Source organism: Aegilops tauschii, chromosome 3 (assembly GCF_002575655.3).
Source record: "Aegilops tauschii subsp. strangulata cultivar AL8/78 chromosome 3, Aet v6.0, whole genome shotgun sequence".
Lineage (NCBI taxonomy): Eukaryota > Viridiplantae > Streptophyta > Magnoliopsida > Poales > Poaceae > Aegilops > Aegilops tauschii.
Window position 1 is genome coordinate 218,075,787 of NC_053037.3, and position 9,216 is coordinate 218,085,002.

The following is a 9,216-nucleotide window of genomic DNA, read 5'->3' on the forward strand; positions in this document are numbered from 1 at the left end:
TGGTGCTATTGTACATCCACGTTGATGGAGACTTCAACCCACGAAGGGTAACGGTTGCGCGAGTCCACGAAGGGTTCCACCCATGAAGGGTCCACGAAGAAGCAACCTTGTCTATCCCATCATGGCCGTCGCCCATGAAGGACTTGCTTCACTAGGGTAGATCTTCACACAGTAGGCGATCTCCTTGCCCTTACAAACTCCTTGGTTCAACTCCACAATCTTGACGGAGGCTCCCGAGTGACACCTAGCCAATCTAGGAGACACCACTCTCCAAGAAGTAACAAATGGTGTGTTGATGATGAACTCCTTGCTCTTGTGCTTCAAATGATAGTCTCCCCAACACTCAACTCTCTCTCATAGGATTGGATTTGGTAGAAAGAAGATTTGAGTGGAAAGCAACTTGGGGAAGGCTAGAGATCAAGATTCATGTGGTTGGAATGGAATATCTTGACCTCAACACAAGTGTAGGTGGTTCTCTCTCAAAAAATATGTGTTGGAAGTGTAGGCATGTTCTGATGGCTCTCTCCACGAATGAAGAGTGGGTGGAGGGGTATATATAGCCTCCACACAAAATCTAATCGTTACACACAAATCACCAAACTCGGTGGGACCGATTCAAAGAACTCGGTCAGACCGATTTGGTTCATAATGTGACCGTTAGGTGTTTCGGTGGGACCGACACGTCAACTCAGTGGGACCGATATCATTAGGGTTAGGGCATAACATAATCTCGGTGAGACCGATTACACAAACTCGGTGAGACCGATTTTGGTAAAAGACTAACAGAGAGTTGGTCAGGTAAACTCGGTGGGACCGATTCGCTCATCTCGGTTGGACCGAAACGTTACGAAAAGGAAACAGAGTGTTTGCATTGCAATCTCGGTGGGACCGATTGCTCATCTCGGTTTGACCGAAACGTTACGAAGGGAAACAAAGAGATTACAATCCCATCTCGGTGAGACCGAGATCCCTATCGGTGAGACCGAAAAGACTAGGGTTTCTGGCAGTGGCTATGTCAACTGAACTCGGTGGCTCCGGATAGAAAGAATCGGTGGGGCCGAGTTGGATATTTGGTGTGGGACATATGTGGATATGAGAAAGTAGTGGAGGGTTTTGGAGCATATCACTAAGCATTTTGAGCAAGCACCTCATTAAGCAACACCTCATCCCTTCTTAATAGTATTGGCTTTTCCTATAGACTCAATGTGATCTTGGATCACTAAAATAGAAAATGTAGTCTTGTGCTTTGAGCTTGAGCCAATCTTTTGTCCTTAGCATTTTGAAGGGCCCACTTTCTAATCCATGCCATGCCAATCATTGAGCTTTCCTGAAATATTCATCTTGAAATAGCATTAGCTCAATGAGCTATATGTTGTTAGGAATTACCAAAACCACCCAGGGATAGTTGCACTTTCAAACCCACTCGAACGACGGTATTGTTTCATCTCACACGAGGGCAACAGAAAATATGGTGCTCTGTAGATGATGGTTCACTCCCACGAAGACTCCCAGTGGCATGTGGAATTTGTTAGTTTTATATGTTGTGTCAAATGTAACGCAGACTCCAAAACCTTCATAGGATCCTTTGCAGCTTGCGTTGGCCCAAAAGACGTTTCTTACATGGTTATCTGCATCAACGTCGTAATCATAGAAGAACTCTGGGTTTATCTTCTGCATCTTCTCGAAGATATCCAGAAGTTTCTTGACGTCATCTTGGGACACTTCTCTGGCAAACTTCTGTTTCCTGCATTTCAAACGCAATGCAAACTCATCTCATCAAACAGGAAATAATTACCGACATAATGCTCAAGTGAGATGCTCTGTGATGTGCTTACTTGTTTACCCAATCGCGGCGAGTATGTCCCATGTACTCCAGACCACCAGACATACGTGACAACATTGACATCATCTAAGCGTGTGTGTGGTTGTCCAGCTGCATGTCTTTCACTAATTGGTCAATCGAAGGATCGTCTCTTTTGTGCGATCGCATGTGCAAAAGCATCCCGGGGCTTTCTAGCATCTTGTGATTCTTGTTGGGTTCAACCATTTCTATCACAAATTTGCCATCCTTCCTCTTTTTGACTCTAATTTTGCCTTGCAGTCAATCCTTTTTGATGTCTTCTCACGTTTCCGGTCATAATCTGATACAGTCTGCTTGTGAGTCCCTTCTCTTGAGCAGACAATGTAGGCATTTGTCTTGTGTTTTGCCCTCCTGCGTATGCCAAACCCTACATATCTTGCATAAGTGTTGTAAAAGTCCCATTCCTTGTCGTAGGTGGTGAACTTCATTCCAGCGGCAGGTATGAGGTTCAGTGGCATGTGTTTATCCTGCATCAAGTGCAATCTCTATGACATAATTTGTTCTGTTCTGTTTTAAAAACGAGGAGTGCATACGAGTTTAATAAAGCATTGCAATGTTCCTAAGTTTTCAGAAGAATCGACTGTATTAGATGTTAGGTCAAACCTCACAAGCAATATCAGTGTGCATTGCAATGTTATCTGAATGGACTGCAAATATTTTTTTTCAGGACATAAACTTACATGTGTGTAGAGTCGTTTACCCGATGGCGTTTGCAGCTCGCGGGGTTGTATTGGACATGGCGGGGTTATAGCAGATCTGTGTAGTTGAGGATCTTGCAACGGCAATAGTGAGGAGGATTTGTACCTGCCATTGACTTCTGACCGAGGCACCCTTGGTGGCCGCAGTGTTGAAGTTGATGCAGCAGGTCTACTTGGAACTCTGTTTTTTGATGCAGTAGGTGAATGCTAAGCTCTGTCTTGTGGTGCAGCAGGTGCACGCGGTGGTAATCCAGTGTTGTGGCGATGTCTCACTGGATTGGTTTGAAATTTTTGGAGCGGCGGCACATCATCATAATCATCATCTGCTGCAACATCATGTTCAATTGCACATCATTGTCTGTCCGGACATGCTGTCCAAATGTACTGAACTCGTGCTTGTACTCTGGGTTCAGAACTGTTATTGGCTCATCTTCATCGTCGTCATCTTCATCATCTTGTCGGTGAGTGCCCTCCCAGATGAAGGTGACATCGTCGTCATCCTCGACTACCTCTTCTCCCTGGAAACAATCTTCTTCCGGAGAGTACTGCACCCTGTTTGTTGTCGTGAAGAATCCTCGGGGAATCTCAGGGGTAACCCAGCCAGTGTCTCTTTCAGAAGAAGCTTTACTCTTCTGAAAGTTGTTGTTCCCTGGGTTGTCAATTATGCGCGGCATTTTGAATCTGCTGAACGTCATTTCCTGCACAAAATGGCCGAGCTGCATTGTCAGGCAAAATGAACTGAACGATACAAACTGCAATGTGTTTCAAATGGTACCGCGAACTAATGCATGCTGACTGCATCACTCCACAAGGTGAACTGAAGTAATCGCACTGCACCATTGTCCGTATTGAACCTATACAACCGTACTGCATAACCGAGCAAGTGCATTGCATTTTTTCCCATCGCGAACTGAAGTAACCGCACTACGTAGTTTTTGGAGGCTTACTGGACTGCGTGTACTGCTTTGTCTGGAACAAGTTAACTGAGATGGTTGAGGAAGTGTAATGGTTACCTCGTGTTGTAGTGATTTCTTGCGTTTGCAGGAGCAAGTTCCCTTCTCGTTCGTCTGCATCACTTTTGCATTCACCTGTGCAGTCCACTTGGCCTTCAGTAGTTCATGAGCTGTCTGGACGTTGCTCAAGGTGAGCGGAGACGGAGGATTTGCTCTGAAGGTCGTTGCAGACTTAATCCAAGAAGATGGCGTGGATGAAGGAACCTTGCGCACAGCCCTCCTTGCTCGAATTGGTTTGATGTCGAGGCAGCACCAATCCACATCTGATGAAGTACAGGTAACTAAAGGCCCAAAGGAGTTCGGCGGCGGCGCTACCGAGCTGCTGCCGTGGAAGAAGGCCGATATGCTAGCGGGGGAGGTGTTGCTCGGTTGCTGCCGCGGAAGAAGGCCGAGAGGCGACGAGCGGCGTCGCTGCTTGGCCGCTGCCGCGGAAGAACGCCGGGAGCAGAGGGGCGGCGTCGCTGCCGGCCGCCACCATGGAACAAGGCCGGGAGGGAAGGGGAGGTGGCGCTCCCAGGCCACTGCCGTGGGAGAAAGAGGGGAGGGGCGGCATCGCTCCCAGGCCAGTTCCGCGGAAGAAGGCCGAGAGTAGAGGGGCTGCGGCGCTCCCAGGCCGCTGCCGCGGAAGAAAGCCGGGAGGAGAGGGGCGGCGGGGCTCCCAGGCCGCTGCCGCGGAAGGTCGGGAGTGGAGGGGCGGTGGCGATCTCGTGGTGGATGTGCAGAATAAGGTGGGTGTTAGCAGAATAAGACTCTTAAGGGGTCTTATCATAATAGACCCACCCTATATATATAGGGCTAGACTAATATTCTGTTACCGTCGCGCCCTATATAGGACAGGCTGTGTTTTTCCCGAACCCAGGCCACCCCCACTAAAGGCCTCTTTGATTCAAAGGATTTACGTAGGAATTTTAAAGGATTAGAATTCTTAGGAATTTTACGGTCAATCCTACGATTTTCCTATTCCTGTGTTTTTGCAATCCTTCGAATCAAAGAGGCCCTAGATCTGGATCGGGTCAACCCACCCTGACCCCGGGTACCATCGTGGCCACCTTCCCCCGCCGGCCGCGCCGCCAACTACCACCTTCCCCCGCCGGCCGCGCCTCCGGCCACCTTGCCCCGGCGGCCATGCCTCCGGCCACCTTGACCCGGCGGCCACGCCTCCGGCCACCTCCCCCCTGCAGCCATGCCTCCGGTCACCTTGCCCCCGGCGGCCGCGCCTCCGGCCACCTTGCCCCGGCGGCCACGCCTCCGGCCACCTCCCCCCTGCGGCCGTGCCTCTACTCACCTCTCCCCCGACCAACGCGCCTCCGGTCACCTCCCCCCGCCGCTGCCGCGATTTCAGCCACCTCCTTCCCTAATCCCCAGCGCGCCTTCGATCCTGCCGTCCCCGGCGCCCAAACACGCCACCTACCTGAGCCATGCCCCCGCTTCCTCCTATCAGTCTCGGTGACGCTCGCGCCCTCTCCCCGCACCTAGCCTCCTGCCGGTGAAGAGTAGCGGCCTAGCCCGGCGCGAGGCACTCGAGGCCCAGCACGTGGCCTGAATCTCGCGCGTCGACCATCTCCGAGGGAGGCGCCGCGACCACTGTCTCCTACCTGCTACAGCATGACGTGCCTCGCGCAGCCCTCTGAGCTCGAGTCCCGTCACCGACCGTCCGCTCTTGGCTTCGCTCACCTGTCCGTGCTTGACGGAATCGAGCTTTTCCATGGTTTTGCCGTCCAACTTCTAGCTCCGCCTCCGGTCGCTCAATGAATCACGTGCAGGCCACCCCCGTGCTCCGCCCCTATATTCGGTTCGGCTGTTAGCTCCTGTTCCAGGTTCGTCATCCCCCCTGTACTCCCTCAATCTCTCAAATTTGTTTGAAGCTGACTGTACTTATTCTGATGCTCTGGTTGACCTTATGCTTGCAGCTGACTGTACTTGTTCTGATGCTCTAAGTGACCTTATGCATGCAGCTGAGTTGGACTGCCTCCTATTCAAATTCTTGCAACTTTCAATTATGTTTTGTTCGAAAGCTACTTACTGTAAAGTAGTATATGTGCTAGCATTTCAGTATAGCTTCCAAAAAAATGTGGTTCAAATTCTCAATTTGTTTAGAAGAAGATAGGACAGGAAAACTTGAATGGAAAGCTCATATGAGTGTGGATGGTTTGAGTAAATTGGTGACTGGTGGAGATCATTCATGTTGATTATTTTTGACAATAATGATAGGTCCACTAGAGAATTTATGGATAACTTTGTAAGTACAGAGATAATCTTTATATGGACACTTGGACTATAAACATTTGCTATAGTTCACCTTCAATAACTTTGTAAGTACAGAGATATCACCTAAATGTAATATGTAACTATGTATTGCAATCTGAGCAATGGGTGTGTATATTGTAGTCTCTGCATGCACAGTCGAGATGTGTTCAGCCCAACCCCATGGCATCAGGGAGGTCGAGTTCGTCACGAGCAGCAGCACATGGTTGTTGGCTTCAACTTTCTTCCACCAAGGTGCTTTCACTCGGTGATGCAAGGATTGTAATCTTCTCCCTCGTGAGCTCTCTCTCTCTCACTGTCCGTGTTCATGTTTACTACTACAATTTCTTTGTGATGCAAATGTTGCCGGCGAACATACTTTGTGTAGAAAAAAGTTACAAAAAATCACTTTTTCTTGTTGTGAAATTTTCCAAATTTGATCTAGTCTAGCAGTTCAACATGTATTGTATCATCAAAACACACTCATATGCATTTTATATATGCATCAACCTATACAGTTCAGTACATCAGTTCATAATAAACAAAAACAAATGAAGATCAGTGCGTGTCCAACAAAAACAAATGAAGATCAGTGGTTTTGATTGCCGCTGGTTTTGTATCTCATGGTGGTTCGCAGGTATAAGATGGGATTTTCGTAGCTCTACATTGTTTCTTTGGTTTGTGGCACTTAGATGCTTTTGAAAAATGTTCTGCACATGTTTTGTTGGATTCAGTTCCTCCCAAAAAAAGCACTAATGGAGGTTTAAAAAGCATGGTTCTGCTTGCTTATGTCATTTTTCCCTTCATTGACAGAAAAACTAGTTCAACTACAAAAGAATACATCAGTTCAATGTCAAAAAAACATCAGTTCAAAAAAATAAATACAATAACTTAAGTATACGCCATCATGGAGCGCTTGCCTTCAAGATTTATCTCTTGTTCTTGTTTTTCCCTTTCCAGGTTTACGTTCTAGCATACCTTTTTTTCTTATCAATTACTCCCTCCGTAAAGAAATATAAGAGCATTTAGATTGCTACTTTAGTGAACTAAATGATCTTATATTTCTTTATACAGGAAGTACCTCATCTATCATTCCTTGTAGATGGAGATGTGTGTATGTATACATGTGTTATGGAGAGAGAAGAACTTATCTAGTGGTGTGTGTGTGTGTGTTGCTGCATCCTCGTCTGGCCGCTCTAATCCACACTCTCAGTACAACTTCTCTACGACCTCATGTTCACAAATCTTGTAGTACATTTTTTCTATAAAAATCTTGTAGTACTGTGTAAAGCAAGCGTGGCCAACACATAGTTTAGGTGTCGCAGTAGTACGCACTGTTGATGGTGGCCTTCCTTTGTGGCGCTACTACTTTGCCACCTACTCTAATGACATGTACTTGCCAACAATTATGTATAATAAATCATGGCATTATATGTAAAAAAAGATATATTGTGTGTTCTGCTACTGTATTGAGTTGCTATATATTGCTAATGGTACGATGTTACTATTGCTTTGTGTCATGTTATGCAAGTTCACACCGAGTACACGTTGGATGATATACTTATACAGTAAATAGCTAAAAACTGATTTCTTCCAGTTTTAATTTTCCGCCCTTGCCTGTTTGATGTTATGCCTACGTGAGCTAAAGCGTTTTAAAAATGTTGGCAGAAAAGTGCGTGTATTTGGCAGAATAAATGTTGGTACGTTCATGGCAAAAAAATCCATAAGTTCACAGATAAAATAATTTCATGGTTATGAAAACCGTTCTAGAAAAATTAGAAAAGAAATAAATGAGACACATTACAGAAGAATTGAGGAGGTTTGGGTACAAGGAATCCAGAAAGTTCAAACTTAAGAAAGCAAAAAGCTCAGAAGCATGAAAAAGAGAGGTCCGGAATAAAAGAGAACATTATGAAACATAAAAAAAAATATCAACAAGAAAAAGTTCAAATTGCAAAAAGAGACAAGTCCAGAATTTTGTTGTAAAAAAATTCAAGTTTCAAGAACACAGAAAAGAAAAGAAAAATAGCATTTTATTATTTTAAATCCAATCAATTCAACTAGCCATTCAAGTCCGGAGCTAACGACATCATCAGTTCGGACAGAGAAAGCAAAATTAAAAGTAAAACCCAAAAAGGATTGACTTCTATAAGTCCACATTATCAAACCGTTGAAAAAAATGTTGAGTTAAAAAACATAGAAAACATTTTGTTTTTGAAAAGAAAATGTCATTCAGTTCAACGATATAAACATGCAAATTCAGGCACGATAATATTGTAAACTGTTGGAAAATTACGAGGAAAATCATACCGAAAAAATCAGACTAAAGTCTAGTATGTTAAAACACGCTCAGTACAAAACCATACGGAAACCAGTTCAAGTACTCTTTTTCTGAAATCTTTCAAAATTACTCTCGGGAGAATACATCAGTACAAACGCACACATAGATCAGTACAAGTACTCTGTTTTTTCTGACAAAAAACAACACGACGTGTCTCACCGTATTCAAAATTACTCATCAACGATTGCGAATTTGAGAAAACGTTCAACACTACTAAGTTTCGCATTTTCGATAGCTTTCCAATGGTATATTATTTGCATCATTTCGACAAACTTATAAAAAAATCGCGTTCGAAATCAAATTTAACAGTATTTGAATTCGTTTTTAAACCGTAAGGAATTAGAAAAACAATTCAATACGAAAAATTTGCACATTTTTCATAGTTTTCCAACGTCGTATTTTCACAACCCTAGTCAGTGCATGCATTAGAGTGACTGCATCATGTTTTAAATTCCAGAAACTTGAAATGGGGATGACAGAACTCCCCAGCACCCCCTTAATCCAACTAGGGTTTACTAAAGTCTTTTTCAATTAACCTGAAATGCCCTTCTAAAATGTTCATCATCTTTGCCTTGGTTTAGAACCTCTGACAAAAATGGTGCACACTTTTTTAGGACATCATAAGGTCACTGGATTAAATCATATGTTATTTGCATTTGGACATTTAAATGCTATAAAATATTTTAAATGTCCAAATAATCATAAACTGAAATGTTTACTGTTGGATATATTCCAAACAGTGGCTTTGAGCAGTTTCATGATTTTTGAGTTAGTTTTAGTATTTTAATTAAAGCCCTAAAGTTACAGAAGAAATAGAAAACAGAAATTAAAAGAGAGAGAGAGATTTACCTGGCCTCACCTGCGCAGCCACCTGGCCGACCCAACTAGCAGCCCAGCCAACTGGCCCAGCCCACTGGCCTCCTCCTGTCGTCTTCCTCCTTGCCAGGAGGACGGGCGCGTGCCCGACGCGCGCGCACCGCTGTGCGGCCACCTCCACCCTGCCTGGCTGGCCCCCCATCGCCCTGGACCTCCCTCGCGACGCCACGCACCCCCTGAACC

The 9,216-nt window shown here is 45.2% G+C and overlaps 1 long non-coding RNA gene across 1 annotated transcript; it reads left to right on the top strand.

Annotated features, from left to right (window-relative positions):
- Window positions 1-4,517: 4,517 nt before the first annotated feature.
- Window positions 4,518-7,317, top strand: LOC109776490 (uncharacterized). The gene is made up of 3 exons (XR_002236094.4): window positions 4,518-5,389; window positions 5,483-6,113; window positions 6,891-7,317. It is a non-coding gene; the product is annotated as an uncharacterized lncRNA (long non-coding RNA).
- Window positions 7,318-9,216: the final 1,899 nt, after the last annotated feature.